General features: G+C 42.2%; 1 long non-coding RNA gene across 1 annotated transcript in view; it reads left to right on the top strand.

The window, feature by feature from the left end:
- Positions 1-7,252: 7,252 nt before the first annotated feature.
- The window catches only part of LOC149317641 (uncharacterized), an 83,306-nt gene continuing 76,143 nt past the window's right edge, over positions 7,253-14,415 (top strand). The window contains exon 1 of the long non-coding RNA XR_016280751.1: positions 7,253-7,515. This is a non-coding gene — a long non-coding RNA (uncharacterized LOC149317641). The remainder of the gene's footprint in view (positions 7,516-14,415) is intronic.

Here is a 14,415-nt window from a genome sequence, read left to right on the forward strand (position 1 = left end):
TAAGGACTGTCTTGTTGAGTAGTCCACAATTCAAATTTTACTGGGAATTAAAACTGTAGCTTAGATTTCCTCTGACTGGCAAGTTATCTTCTTGCCTCTGTCCAAAATAACTCTATTTCTTCATGTACAGAGGGCTAACCTGTTAGGGAAATCTACAGAAGTAAGTGAGAACTCTTTCCCTCAAAACTCTAGTTTTCTAGACTCTCTTCCACCTGACATGAATGTCTCAGTTTGGCAGGGGGAGACCTGATTACTCCTGTGCTGTCCCACTTTTCCAGCTGCTTTTGAGGTGTTGTCAGCTACTACCACACTACAGAATTAATACAGTTTGATACTGCTTAAACTGTCATGGCTCCAGGGGATCAAGGGAATGTTTCTTTAGAATGGGTTTCACAACTGCTAATTTCAAACTTGATGGAAAACAACCTTCCCTGAGGGAGGCATTGGTTATAGATTGTAGCAGTTTCAAAGTTGCCTCACCTTCCTGGATGGCCAGCCAAGATGGACAGGGATTGAGAGGGCAGGTGGTCTTTTTTACCTTACCAAGCAGCTTGTCTACATCATCAGTACTCATAGATGGTTTTGCACAGTCAAAACTCCAGGTTTGTGATAGCTTTAAGTAGTTATTCATGGTGCTGGGGAAATAGCCAAGCGTTTTACGTAACTCCTCAAAAACTTGAATTATAACCTGAGATGGATTCACTGCCCTACTGGCATGGGCATAACCAACTGCCACATAGCCTTAACTGAAAGAACTAGTAGAACCTATAGAATAAAATGTTGAGCTTGAATCATGATAGCTTTCTCTTAATACCTGAATGGCTGTTGAAAAGGAAGAAGGATACGATTTGGAAAGTGTATAGTGTACATTTTAGCTAAGCATTAGGAGACATGACTTCATATTCTAGAAATTGTTTAGAGTCTGGTAAGGACCTATGGGAGTTGTAGTCCAAAGCATCTGTAGGGCTTTATCTTTCCCACCCCTTGTCCAGTGTAAGAGCTGTTTGACTTTGCAAGAAAAGTCCAGAAAATCCCAAGAAGCTGTGAATTCTTTTTTGCTGGAGATATTTAAAGAGAAGATGGAAGGCCAATCTGATGGGAATTCCTGTGGGGGGGGGGGGTCTTTCATGCTATGCAGTTATTCTGATTTCCTTTTAACTCACTTGACTACCTCCAGTGGAATCCTGGGATGTGCATTTTAGGGAAGAGTACTTAGAATAGTCAGCCAGAGAGCTCTAGTGCTTCACCAAACTACAAGCCCCAGGATTCCACTGGATGCAGCCAAGCCAGTTCAAGGGGAATCACAGGGTGCATAAACACCATAGAAATAAAGCAGTTTGACAGTGCTTTAGTTGTTGTGGCTCCATCCCATGGAATCCTGAGATTTTTAGTTTGGTGAGAGACTAGGGCCTATTACAGACAGCCAAAATAAAGCTGCTTCGAGTCACAGTGGAGGTATGGTGTTTCAATGATGCATGCGTCCTAAGAGTCCAAAAGTCACACCAAAGCCACACTCCAGTCCTTAGGGATGGAGTGTGGCTTTGGTGCGACTTCTGGACTCTTAGGACGCATGCATCATTGAAACACCATACCTCCACTGTGACTCGAAGCAGCTTTATTTTGGCTGTCTGTAACAGGCCTAGAGCTCTCTGAGAGACCAGGCTGAATACTTCAAGAAAGTAAAAGTCCAAGGATTCCAGAGGATGGAGCAATGATGTGTAAAATGGTGCCAAACTGCTTCATTTGTGCAGTGTGGCAACAGCCACAGTTATATAATTTTATAATGTGAAAGAGCCTTCTGAAGTTGCATCTTGTATTGTCTATGGGTCTGGGGAACACTGTTTTCGAGGTCTTTTCTAACCTTAAAATCCTGTGTTAGTCCTTCACCAGGGAAAACTATCCTGTGTTATTATTACTAAAGGGAAAGTGTAATTCTCTTTTGTGCTCCTCCCCTGACTGCAACCCAGTTTCTCTGAGATCTTCATGTAAAAGCAGCATAAAGACACATCAGTGTATGGCCAGTGGAGCTGAAGAAAACAAACATTTTGCTTTCTTAAATAAATAACATAACATAAATAAAAATTGTATTTATTTTAAATTTATTCATTTATTTATTCAAGCAAAGAAACAAACATTTTTTCCAAATTTCCTACCTTACCATTCCTGTTTTACTGCAGACCGTATTTTCATAATCATGGATAATTGCATTAGATGCAGTTTTAGCCTACTGTAGCAAGAATGAGATTGATTTTTTAAAAACAAAAACAAAAAAAACCCTTTTGTTTGGAAGGCATAAATACAGAGACAGAAAATAGCATAGTACAAATTGCATTTATCTTAGAAGTGGAGAATTAACTATTAAGTTTGTTAAATTGCCATTTAAATTTCAGTGAAATGCCTTTACCAAAAGCCTTACCACCATAATAGAGCTGAAAAGTCCCACTTATCATTTTATTCCCTACCATCCTCTTCTCCCTGTGTTGCACTTACAGGAGAGAATCAAATGTATGTATTTTTGAAACATCCATTTCACACACCCTTCTCTTGATTTTAAAATTCTTCTTCCTTGTTATCTCACATCTTTGTTTTTATTTTACTGATATGAATAGAATGGGCTGCCTTGGTGGGTGGTGGACTCTCCATCTTTGAAGGTCTTTAAACAGGGTTTGGATGGGCAACTTTCAGGAGTGCTTCCATTGTGTATTCCTGCATGGTGCGGTGTTGGAATAGATGGCCCTTGTGGTCCCTTCCAAAGTTCTGACTTTAAGATTCTATGAGTCTACTTTTTTCCATGTAGATCCTATCAGAAATCGCAGGATTAAGAGCATCAACATTCAACTTCTTGGGACAGATGAGAGCAATTTATGTAGTGGTTACTGTAGAATACGTAGAATACTGTAGAATAGTGAAGGACTACAACTCTGGAGAGCAGGGTTCAATTTCTAACTCAGCCATGAAACCCACTGGGTGACTTTGGGTAAGTCATACGTTCTCAGCCTCAGGAGAAGGCAATGGCAAACCTCCTTTGAACAAATCTTGTCAAGAAAACTTCTCATAGACTCACCATAAATCGGAAACCACTTGAAGGCACACAACAACAAACAACAAAGTATCAAATACAGGTGGACTGTTCAGAAGACCACATCTTTCCAAACTCTCCTTCCGGTCTGTTCGTTTAAAACTCTTTTAGTCCTCAAACAAACTAAAGCTGTTGTTGTTATTATGTGATTACACATCATTTCTGATTTATGATGGCCAGTAGCAAGCTACTATGGATAGTCACATGTGCTCCATCTCCTTTGGATCCAGTAGAGCCGTCAGGTAGCTGGTTGCCTCAGGGCTTCATGTGCCAATGCTCACAAAAGAGGCCAAGGAAAGAGAAAAGCCACAAGAACAGCAGGATGGGAGGGAGACAAAATTGGTGGAAAAAGAGAGGGAGCTGCAGGAGCTGCGTTGCATCAGGCCAAGAAAATGCTGGCCTCCAAGGGAGAGAAGAACATCCAAGCACAGCTATATCAAGCCTTGGTTCCAGCAGCTGATGTTGGCCCCTTCCTCCATTCCAATTGCCATTGTTCTGGTCTTTGAGGAAGAGAAGAGCAACCAGCCACAGCTCTCTTATGCCTTGGTTCAGTGGGCAGTGAGCAATTCACCCTTCAGGTTGCGCCTCCCATTGTCCTCTGTCCCACTGCCATCTCCTTTTCCGTTTGTGTCCTGCCTTTTAAGACTGTAAGCCTGAGAGCAGGGAGCTGTCAAATGAGTGATTCGTAAGCCACAAATTATAATCATTGCAATCATTACAAAGGCAGGCTTACTGCTGAATATAAAAAAATAAAAAAACAATAGCACCTTTCTTCCGTATTTAAATCCAGGATCGCTTTCTTCCATATAATCCATCCTGCGCACTTAGATCCTCTGGGAAAAACTTACCGCAGCCAGCAAAGACTAGGTTGGCTGCAGTGACCCAGAGGGCCTTTTCATCCACTGCTCCCAAATTATGGAATGGCCTGTCAGAAGAGATCTGGCATATTATCAATCTTGATGGCTTTAAAAAGGCTCTCAAGATGGATCTTTTCTGACAGGCCTTCCTGAATAACTGACTTGGTCACCTCGCTGATAGGGACCATTCTACTAAGTACCTCAAGAAGTCCTGTTCTCCTGTCTATAATTTGTTTTATTGAATTATATGGTATTTTAATTTATTGTTATGTTGGAATTGTTATGTTGTGGTAGAAGGAGGGAGGGGATGAATGGATTTATTTTTGTACTGTATGAATTTTATTGTTGTTGTGAGCCACCTCAATCTTGTTGGAGAGGCGGGATAGAAATATATTATTATTATTATTATTATTATTATTATTATATACTTGACTATAAGTCAAAAACTTTATGCCTAAAAATTGACCCTAAAATCCTGTGTCGACTTATATATGGATCAGTACAGTAATATTGCTTAGAAAGGTCCTGAAAGAAGCACCACCCATGTGCCTGGCAATGATTTCTGAAAGGGCTGCCCAGGCAGGAGTGTGTGTGTGTGTGTGTGTGTGTGAGAGAGAGAAAAACCCTTCTCAGTCTGATGTTAAATCCTTTTCTATCCACCAAACACCCCATTTAACTACTTCCCTACCTTCCCAATGTCAAAAATCTGCTCTCCCCACTAAACACCTCATTTAATTCTACTTCCTTCCCTTCTTAATCCTATGTTAAAACCTTTTCTGCCCACTTCCTTCCCTTCTCAAACTGATTTTAAAACCATTTCTGCCCACCAAACACCTCATTTAACTCCATTTGCTTCCCTTCCCAATCCAGTGTTAAAACCTTTCTCTTCCAGCATCAGGGAAGTGGTGTTAGGTGGTCGGGAAAGGTCCAAAGAAGGAGAAGGAGGGAAGGAAGTGGTGTTTCTCCCTTTAGATCTTTGGTTACATGCCCCTAAGTTTTACCCTCGATTTATCCACAGGTCATATCAAAATCTATGATTTTGGCCCTAAAACCTTCCCTTGACTTATACATGAGGTGGACTTGTACAAAAGTATATACATTACATAAATTCAACTTAGATAATGAGGAAATCGAAATAGTCCAGGTTTTTGTGGTTTTCTGCTAGTGGTACGGTGTCATCTGCATATCTAAGGTTGTTAATGTTTCTTCCTCTGATCTTCACTCCTCCTGCCTCTGAGTCTAAGCCTGCTCTGTGTATGATATCAAAATTGAAATACAGTGGTACCCCGGGATACGAATTGATCGCGTTACGAAATTTCCGGGGTACGAAAAAGTTAGATTGGAAAAAACTGTTCCGGGTTACGAAAGATTTTTCGGGTTACGAAATTCATTTCGGCGCGAAATTCAAATGTGAAGCGCGGCTAGCGGCTTTCCAGTGCCTTTTCGGGTTGCAAAATGTATCGGGTTACGAACGGCGCCGCGGAACGAATTAATTTCGTAACCCGAGGTAGCACTGTAGTTAAAGATTTCCTCTACCTTGGGTCAAATATTGATCAGAATGGAAACTACAGTCAAAAAATCAGAAGACTGGGAATGGGAGGAAAAGTGTAAAGACACACAACTGAGCATTACATTAGAATTGTCCAAGCCATTGTATTCCCCATCTAAAGCAGATAAGAAGAAAATGAACTCATTGGAGGTGTCCTGGTGGTGAAGAGTGCTGAGGATACCATGAGCGGCCAAAAAGACAAATAGGTCCTAAAACAGATCAAGCCTGAATTCTCCCTGGAAGTCAAGATGACAAAAGTGAGGCTGTCATACTTTGACTGCATAGTGAGAAGGCACAGCCTGTTCAAAAAGGCATTAATGCTAAGAAAGGTGCAAATATTAAAAATATAATTCAAAGATATAGCCGTGTTAGTCTGTCAAATCAGTATGTAGGGAGATCTTGTAGCACCTTTCAGACTAACTGAAAGAAAGAAGTTGGCAGCAGGAGCTTTTGTAGACTGGAGCCTACTTCCTCAACTGCATCTAAGGAAACTGACTGAAGTCTACAAAAGCTCCTGCTGCCAACTTCTTTCTTTCAGTTAGTCTCAAAGGAGCTATAAGATCACTCTACATTAAAAATATAATGAAACTGTGAAATCACATGGGCTCAGGGGAAGGCAATGGCAAACCTCCTCGGAACAAATCTTGCCAAGAAAACCACATGATAGGGTCACCTTAGGGTCGCCATAAGTCAGAAATGACTTGGGAGTCACACAACACAGAGAGAAACAATTAAAATTGTGACCATTAGAAAGAGAGGGGAAAAGCAAATATAGACAATATGGCACTTTATGAAAAGCCCCTTTCTTCTGATCAATGAATCCTCAAAGGCCTACTGAAACAATACTGTCTTCACCTGGCTATGGAAGGAAGGCATCAGTCTAGAGTCTCTCAGAAGGGAGTTATTATTTATTTAGAGTATTTATACTCTGTCCTTCAGCTGAAAAGGCTCCTGGAGCAACTTACAAATTGGTAATTGGACAGTTCCTTGACTTCAGGCTTACAGTGTAAGTAAGGGATGGCAGATGAGTAAGTCCAGCAGATTCTGTCCACAGTTCTCTCTCTCAGAGGCCACAGCAGTGATAGTTAGGATGGTTGGAGGGCTAGAGTCCAAGAGCCTGGGAGCAGCCACCAAGAAGGCCCTGTCTGGCAATCCCACCAATGTACCTGTGAGGCTGGCATGACAGGGAGAAGGGCATTGCTTTTCATTTGTGTTGTTTTAAATATTGTTTACTGAATATGCTTAATAAATATACTTAATAAATATTAAATACTTGTTCAGTATTTAAACATGGTGTTCTCGAAAGATGCCAGCCACAGCTGCTGGCAAAACCTCAGGAATACACTCTTGAACATGGCCACATAGCCTGAAAAACCCACAAGAAAAATCTATGGGTGCCAGCCATGAATGCCTTCGACTTCAGGTCATTATTTTTGTTTTCTTTATGTGCAACAGGAAGGCCTAGCCTGCCTTTGCCCTTTCTGCCTTGATCTTCCTTTACTAGGTGTTGCAGGTCTGGGAGGTTTTCTGCTAGTGCTATTCAGGACAGAGGGCCTTGGAGATGCCTCGTCCATTATAGGGTCGCCATGGGTGGAAGGCAGTGAACAACAGCAATTGCTGCTGCTGCTCTCAGTCCTTTCTGCTCTGCAGCAAGGCAAGGCAAGGCAAGGCAAGGCTGAGCTGAGCTGCTGGGGGGGCCGTGACGTCACGGAGCCTCCAGCCAGCACAACGTTCCATTGAGGCGAGCGCGTGCTCCGAGGAGCACATGGGAAGGAGGCAGCCTGCGAGCCATGCAGCCGGGCTCCCATCCTCTGCCCTTGGCGCCCTCCTCGCAGCCCTTCCTGGCACTCTGTCTTTTGTATTTTATTCATTTTTGGCAAAGGATATTTAGTATCCCATCTTTTTGTTTGGGTTCTTTTGTTGTTGTTGTTGCAAAGATTAAGGACTCAGGCTCGGAAGCGGCTTGCAACTTTGTAACGCCTGTGGACGGTGTTGCCTTCCTGCTGGCCCTGTTGGGGGATGCTGGGCTGGTGAGTACAAAAGCTAGCTTTGCAGTGGGGATGAGGGGTGCTGCAGTCTCCGATGAGGATGGTGATGATGTGGGGGAGGGGAAGCTTGCTCCCGGATGCTTTTCTTTTATCTCTCTCTCTCTCTCTCTCTGCATTCCCTTTGGATTTTATTTTTATTATTTTGGATTTGGAATTGTTTTATTCTTTTATTTTTTGGGGCCTCGGAGTTGGCGAGAAGTTTGCAGGTGGCCTTTGCACGGCGGTGGTGTGTGTGTGGTGTGTGTGTGTGTGTGAGGGAGGCGATGCTTTTCCTCCATTGCTCTTTGCACACATGCCTTATTTTTTCTCCCTTTTTCTTTTCTTGCAAGCTCTTCCTTCCTGTTTTCCTTTCCTTGGATAAAGGAGATGAGCATTTTGATTTTGATTTTTTGGAAATGCATGTAGCCAGAAGTCCATTTCTCTACCTAACGGCAAATGCCCATCCGTAGCCGGGATGGCTGGGTAACGTGTAACGGAACGAAGGCCTCGTTAGGAACGAAATCCAGGCAGGCCAGGGCTTGGATTCTGGGCCCCTGCATTTTCTTTGGCCCTTTTGGCTTGGCTCTGGTGCAAAGGTTTGTTTTTCCCTTCTGAAATCAAGCCCAGCCAAAAGGAAAGGAAGGATCCGGACACTTTAGGCTGCATCCGCACTGGAGAATTAATCCGGTTTGAGCCCACTTTCACGGCCATGACTCCAAGCTACGGAATGCTGGGGGTTGTAGTTTGGTGAGGCGCCAGAGCATTACAGAAATAGTCCACTTTGAGCCCACTTGAACTGCCATGGCTCAAGGCTGTGGAATTCTGGGAATTGTAGTTTGGGCTGAAACTGGATTCTTTCTCCTGTGCAGATGCAGCCCCAAATTATGGGGGCAAAACAAGCAACTTTGGTCCAAAACACACTGCAGAAATAACCCGGTTTGAAACTGCTCTAACTGCCCTGGCTTAGTGCTAGGGAATCCTGAGAATTGCAGTTTGTGGTGGCGCCTGAGCTCTCTGACAGAGAAGGCTAAATGTCTCCCAAAACTACAGTTCCCAGAATTCCCTAGCATTGAGCCTGGGCAGTTAAAGCGGTCTCAAACTGGATTATTTCTGCAGTATGTTCTGGAGCTTTGAAAACCCTGGGCCTTCTTGCTCCCCCATTCCCCTCTCCTTCATTTTCTTTGTCCTGATCTCATGTTGGTCCATGCACACGGATGACATGCGTGTACATTCCTAGCCAGGTCCAAAGGGCAGTCTGACATCTTGGTGGATCTTCCCTCTCACGTTGAGGCCTTAAGACAGGAAAGTCCAGGTGGGGCCAGGAAGGTCATCCAGTCTACTCTGGGCTGCAGCAAACTGTATCTGAGGGTGCGTCTACACTGTAGGAATAATGCACTTCTACATCACCTTAAGTCCTGTAGCCCCAACCTAAGGAAACGTGGGATTTGTGCTTTGACAAGGTCTTTTGCCGCCTCTGTCAAAAGAGGGCTGGTACCTTGCCAAGCTATAAATCCCAGGATTCTGTAGGATGAAACCATGGCAGTGACAGGGGTGTCAAACTGCATTATTTCTAGGCACCCGTAGCCCTTGGAGACTTTTCTACCCCAAAATAGAGACATCCACTCCCCAAGGAAAAGTGCAAGCATTAAAAAAAATCCTATAGATTGCAATCCTATATACACTTTTTCAGGAGCAATCCTTGATCCCTTGTGTGCCAACTTTGATAGGCTTTTTATTTTAAGAAAAGGCCTTGGGATGCCTTTTAAAACTGACTGACTTTTTGCAGCATGTGTTTTAATGGATTAGAATTCAGACCTTCAGCTGCATAAAGCACAATCTAGGATAACAGGGATAAAATGAGGGATAAAATGCAATCTGGGGCCTTATGTGGCCCTTAAGACCCTTTTTGGAGGCCTATGACCCCACGGGCCACTCTTGTTATGCCTCTTTTGAGAAGGTGAATTGTCTCTCCTGGCAGACTTCAGGAGTGGTAATTCAATTTTTGAATAGGTTGCAGGGCCTACACTATTTTTAATATCAACAACCCCTTTCCCCGCTCCAGTTTTTAAAAAAAAATCAAAAGAAGAAGTGGACTGCCAACCATTTCTGTTTTTATCTTCATTTTTTTTTTTTTTTTGGTATTTTCTACATCATGTGTGTATATGATCGGCCAGAAAATTAGCCGGACGCACACCCTAATGCCAGGTGTATAATACCTTGCATATTGTACAGAACATATCAAATGGGGTGTATTGATATTGAATAGGGTATATCGTGTATATAATCAGACCTCCATACCCATGGATTCTTTATTCACAGATTCAAGGATCCACGGCTTGAAAATATTCCAAAAATACAGAAATTCCTAAAAGCAAACCTTGATTTTGCCATTTTATATAAGGGACACCATTTTACAATACCACTGTATTTAATGGGATTTGAACATCCACAGGGGATATTGGAACCAAATGTCAGTGGATACCAAGGACCCACTTGCAGTCACTCATCTTTAAAAGTTAGAGGTGTAGTGTCAACCTGTGAGATCATCTTTGCACAAATAAATAAGAATATTCAAAAATATGACATTTTTACATTTCTCTGCTACTTCTGTTGATGGAATATTGACCTCCCCATCCCCGTCGCACAAAGTTACAAATGCTAGACAATGCTAAAGCAATTAGAAATAAAGATGTCTCCTGAATATTCTGGCCTGTTGGAAAGAAGGCCTGCCAAGTTTATGGAGACGTTGAAGCTCAGGGACCCTTCTGAGAAGTGGGCTTGAATTGACAAGTTTGGACATGTTTGTACAGCCTGTGTTTATGAGTTGCCGTAATTAGTCATTCAGCAACTCATGTGACAGAAGCGTCTCCGGTTTTCTTCAAAATACTGGTTTGAGATCTCTTGTTTTGGTGCATGCTTGACATAAGGACCATTTGTTTTCATGATACGGTGCTGTGTTTGTATCATCAGGGTGTAATAATAACAACCAATTGGTCTATAGTTTTGTTTAGCCGTTTGGTAAAATTTGGTAATTGGGATTTGTAGAATATATTCTTTTATTACATTAGTTGCTTATGAGGGGTCTTCAGGTTACATTCAGCATAGGCACAGTTTAATCATGTATGCATATTGTTGATCTGGGAAGAACTGATGCATAATATTCAATCTGTACACTAATGGTACATGTACGTGTGTTCATTCTGAGTGTGCATTGCTGCTTGATTTTAATGTCTTGAATAACAAACAGTGGAAATCAGAAATTTTGGTGTCTTGTGTGATTGTTATTCTCCAATTTAAGAAGTTTAGTTGCTGTCTAACTTAGATAAAAACTCTAATAATTGCAATGGAGGTTGCATAAAATTGTAAATTCTGGAAAAGTTACTGGTTCTACCTTAAACCTTGGTAGATATAAATAATTTTTTGGCGTAGAGTGTTTTTTAAAAATTTTAAAAGTGTCTTTTTAAAGCATTAAGAAATTTTGAAAATGGAATAAAAATGCTAACTAAAGCAGAAAGCCAGGAAGAAATTATTTAGTGAGAAGGCGGAAGGAGGGGAAGAAAGCTGTAGAGGAGAAATTTTGATAAATTAGATATCTGCTTTGCATCTCAGGTCTTTTCTGCTGCGAAAGAGCACTGGGCTGGAATCCAATGATATTATTTTATTTTGTTCATTTATTTTATTTTTATCTCGCCTTTCTCCCAAAAAGAGACCCAAGGCGGATCACAATATATTCTCATTCTACCTTTCTGGACTGAAAACTGCTGTGATTCTGTGCTCCACTGTTTTATTTGGTTGGAGATTTTTTAATAACACACTTTTGCTGAGGATTCTTCCTTCTCTTTCTTTCAGTCTTCCTCAGAATGTACACAAAGAACAGCATTTCTCATGGCTGTTCTTTTGCAGCCATAAGAAATTCTGATGTTTGTGTGCATGCATGTGGGTGTTCTGAGGAAGAGTGGACGAAAGAAAAGGTGTTCAGCAGTAGATGCAAAAATACATGTGTTCATTTTATCAGTGTACAGCTGTACCGTTGGTCACTCCTCTGGATTTAAGAGGATTCTTCGACTTGCCTACAAATTTAGAGTGAACATTCTGTATGGACACAGTATAAACTGTAAAAAAAGTCTCATGTCATTGTAATTTATTTTCAAAAAGCCAGCAAAAATTGTTTTTAAAAATTAATCCACCATCCCCAGCTGAATCCCAGAACTAGTTTATTCCTGGAGTTACAGAGGTTTACACTTTCTGTTTTTGCAGATGTGGCTCTCTTTTCTTTTTTTCAGTTTAAAATAATCATAGTGTGCTGTGATAAAATGTTTTGAGGGAGCAGTATTTCTAAAGATGCAGAACATTTGGACTTTTCCTTTCCTGTGAAATAAGCAATCAAACCCCTGTGGTTTTGAGGATTATGTTTTCTGGTGGTTCTATGTAGAAAAATAGAAGAGTTCCTTTAAAGGCCATGCTGAGAACAAAATGACAACAGACATGCTGTATCATTTCCCCCTCATGGGTCTTGCAAAGCTTTCTCTTTCAGTTTTTCCGGTTCCTTGTAAACTTCAGAACTGTGCTGAGATGTCCTCTTTGTGATCCACCTTTCCTCGGGGATTTTGTATGTGTGGTTGTCACATTTGAACAACCCTGTGAGATAGGAGAGTATCTTTAATAAGTCCTACTGGTGAGTAAGAATTGGAAGCTGGGCCTTGCAGGATTTTATATTCCATTTGCATGGTAACCTGGGATTTAAGTGCATGAATGTGCAGTGGTGGGATTGCATGTGCCTGATAGATAGGCTTTTGCTGAGGAATCACAGTAGAGATGCCAGCTACTGGGCAACAGTGTGAGAGAGACAATGGGACTAGAACCATAGTTTACACTTGTTAGCATTGCGCAGCCCCCTTTTGAATGACAAGCAAAAATGACTTGGGTCGCCATAAGTCAAAGTAGACATCTACACTGTTTAAATAATGCAGTTTGACATCATTTTTACTGCCATGGCTCCATTCCACAGAATCCCAGGAGTTGTAGCATTGTGAGGCACAAGCACACTTTGACAGAGAAGGCTAAAACCTTGTAAAACTACAAATCCCAGGATTCCATAGGATGCAGCTACAGTACTTAAAGTTGTGTCCAACTGCATTGGTTTTACAATGCACTCAGACTCAACTTGATGACAGTAACAGAGTTGCATACTAGGTGGTGTCACAGATCCTTACTTAACCAGCTTTTGTTTAACATTTTGCTCTTCCCAGTTGGTCTAAAGAAGCATAAATTTTTGCAGTATGGTTACTTGGGTTTTGCCAGTTGTCCACTGGTTCTGTTCTGTGTCCACTTGTTCTTTGTGTATTCTTTCTGAGGGGATGTTTTTGTCATTTCTTGGACCTGCACTGAGGTTGTTCCAGGTGGTTTTTTTGTTTGTTTTAGTTGTTGTTAAAACAGTTTACAGAAGTGATTTTGTGGTTCAAACGGCAATTCCCCCCCCCCCCCCACACACACACCACTTGTTTTGGGGGATTTTTAAATTATGGTGCTGCAGTGCAAAAGTGCCATTTTGCTGATGCACTATAGCAGTGCGTCTCAGAGGGATGGTCAACAGACTGATTCTGGTCCAAGAGCCATGAACTGCCAGTGCCTGGATAGTTTCCAGCAAAGAAAAAAAAAAACAGTTGTAGCCAGTGGACACAAGTATGCCTGGAGAAGAGAATGTTAAGGGGTAATATGATAGCCCCGTTTAAATATTTGACTGGATGTCATATTGAGAATGGAGGAAGCTTGTTTTCTGCTGCTCTAGAGAATAGGACCCGTAACAATGGATGATGCAAACTACAGGAAAAGAGGGTCTACCTAACATTAGGAAGAACTTCTTGACAGTAAGAGCTGTTCAATAGTAGAACGCACTCCCTTGCAGAGTGATGGAGAGGCTGTACAGACCAGCCATTATGGCCTGCTTGGGGGTAGGGTCAGGGTGTGGCATCCATACAACTCATGCCCCGATTCCACCCCTGGCCAGTGTGATGCCGCATGCCGCACCACATGGCGTGCAGCATCACAGTGCTCCTCTGGTGCTGCGTCTAGATGATGCAGCGCCAAAAGAGCACTGAAAAGCCATGTTGCCAGCAGCTGTGGTGCCCTTTCTGTGGCGCAGAAAAGAGCCACTTTTTTGAGGATTCTTTTTGTGCTGCAGAAAGGCAAGATCCTGTGTCCTGTGAGTGATGTCTGGTGTGACAATCAGAAACAGAATCTCTGGCTGCAGCCGCACTGCAGAAATAATCCAGTTTAACTGCTATGGCTCAGTAAAATGGAATCCTGGGATTTGTAGTTTGTGCTGGCACCAGGGTGTTCTCACAGAGAAGACTGAATGGGTCTCAGAAAACTACAACTCCCAGAATTCCATAGCATTGAGCCATAGCTGTTAAAATGGTGTCAATACTGGATTATTTCTGCAGTGCAGATGCAGCCCCTGTTGCAATTCCTCCTCACACCAGAGATAGCTTGTGGGAGGGGTGATGGAAACATCAGCCTGCTTTGCCCCATTGACAGGAGAACAGATGTCTGTCACTTGCACCAGCTAATGTCTGGTAAGGCTACATCAGGGGACTTTTACAATCTCAATGCATTTCCTGCTCTTTTGAATATATAGGGATTGTGAATGCAAATCAGGTATGAATGTATAACTGTAGAATTCCAGCCATAATTTGGATAGTTTAAAAAAACCTGGGAACTATAGTAACCAATACTAATGCATTTGCCTCATCTGGAGAAGACCCTTGCTGCCCTTTCATCTCTGCCTTGACTAATTTAACCCAGCTTTTCCTTCCTTGGCCCATTTTGGTTGGTGTTTAAAATTGTGTTGATAGCCCAGAAGGTCTACCTGGTTGTTCCATAGAAATGATCACCTTCTGCCAA

This window comes from Sceloporus occidentalis, unplaced genomic scaffold, assembly GCF_023333645.1.
Source record: "Sceloporus occidentalis isolate IW3139 unplaced genomic scaffold, rSceOcc1.0.p SCAF_3, whole genome shotgun sequence".
Lineage (NCBI taxonomy): Eukaryota > Metazoa > Chordata > Lepidosauria > Squamata > Phrynosomatidae > Sceloporus > Sceloporus occidentalis.